The sequence below is a fragment of the Kryptolebias marmoratus genome, linkage group LG1 (assembly GCF_001649575.2).
Source record: "Kryptolebias marmoratus isolate JLee-2015 linkage group LG1, ASM164957v2, whole genome shotgun sequence".
NCBI lineage: Eukaryota > Metazoa > Chordata > Actinopteri > Cyprinodontiformes > Rivulidae > Kryptolebias > Kryptolebias marmoratus.
Window position 1 is genome coordinate 32,770,986 of NC_051430.1, and position 1,535 is coordinate 32,772,520.

A 1,535-nucleotide genomic window follows, 5' to 3' on the forward strand; every position below is an offset into this window, starting at 1 on the left:
TGTCCTCACAGAGCTCCTTTTCTACATATTGCTGTTGATTATCACCAACTGCCATAGGCAAAGCAGTGAATAATGATTTTGCTTATGTTTGTGTTTGTGTGTATGGTTTTATTTGTCTATGACTTTTACAAAATGTCTCATGAACCATGAGTTTTAACAAAATTTTCCGGAAGTAATCATTGGAAATACGTCTAAAACTTATTAGCTTTTAGAGTCAACCCCTGTCAAGATGGCCACCACAGCTATGTCAAACACAACCATGACTATGGCTGTGTTCAAAATGTTCACTTGTGCACTCACTCACTCTATTGTGGTCACTATATAGTAAAATACAGAAAATACAATGCAGTGTTTTTAGATTTTGAGAACTACTTGAATGCAGTGTACTTTAAAATTAGGTGCAAGCATTGCTTAGTCATTTATCCATATTTCTAGAAATGATAGTTTCTCAACTCAAATTGGATGGATGCTATAATTGGACCCTATTTGCCAAACTCTGCCACTCATCTCTGTAGGCCACATTGTTTACAGGATATTTTGGACAGCTAGTAGAAATATTAGCATGCAGTTAAACACTACATCACTGGATGGACAAATCTGAAGAGCAGTCAGGGGGAGGCAGAAGGACAACATGGCTGTCACTGTCAACTTAATGAGCAGCAGCTCCTGGATAATGACCCTGCAGCTGACCTGAGGCCTGCAACAGGCAGAAATGTCACCAAACTAACACTAAAATGTACAGAACAATGTAAAAAAGGGCTGTCTATTATGATCTATAAATACTGAAGGTCTGAACTAAATGTTATGGACTTCCAAATGATTCCTAATGGTTATAGAAAACTAAATCAAACTTTTGTAACATCCTTTTACATATAAAAAACTGATGACACAGAAAACAAACCTTTAACCACATCATTTTTTTATAATTTGTCATGCAATCTGAAAGCAAAGTTGTTGTTTTTTTTAACTTGGGGTGAATTCAGTAAAATGAATGCAATGGAAAAGATTATTACAGAAAGTCAACGAGCAATGTCTTTCTGCTGACATCTGGGTAAAATTTCTTCATGAAAATGTAAAATTAGAAGTGAAAGCTGCAGATTTTATAGTGATTGGGTTGGAAATCTGAATTACATTTAATTTAAAACCAGGGGAAATGATTTTCTCCAAACAATGCCCATTTAATAACTCATGTGATAATATAATGTTGCTTACCACCATCAGTGTGTGAATGTGTGGATGACTGATTGTAGTTTGAAGCTCTTTGGGGTCCTTGGACTAGATAAAATGCTCTACATTGACCATAAAATGGGATCCCAAAAGTTGAAGCTGGAATACGACCAGCGTCCCTGTAGACTGGTTCCAGTTAGTGCTGGGCGAAATAACGATCCACATCGTGGGGACGATAGAAAAGTGTCTATCGTGATATATTTTCTTCTATCGTTTCTATCATAATTGTATCAATGATTCATGTAAATATTTCATAACGTAGGCTACGACGAATGTATTAGTGTTGTCACTTTGCATACATTCAGTTT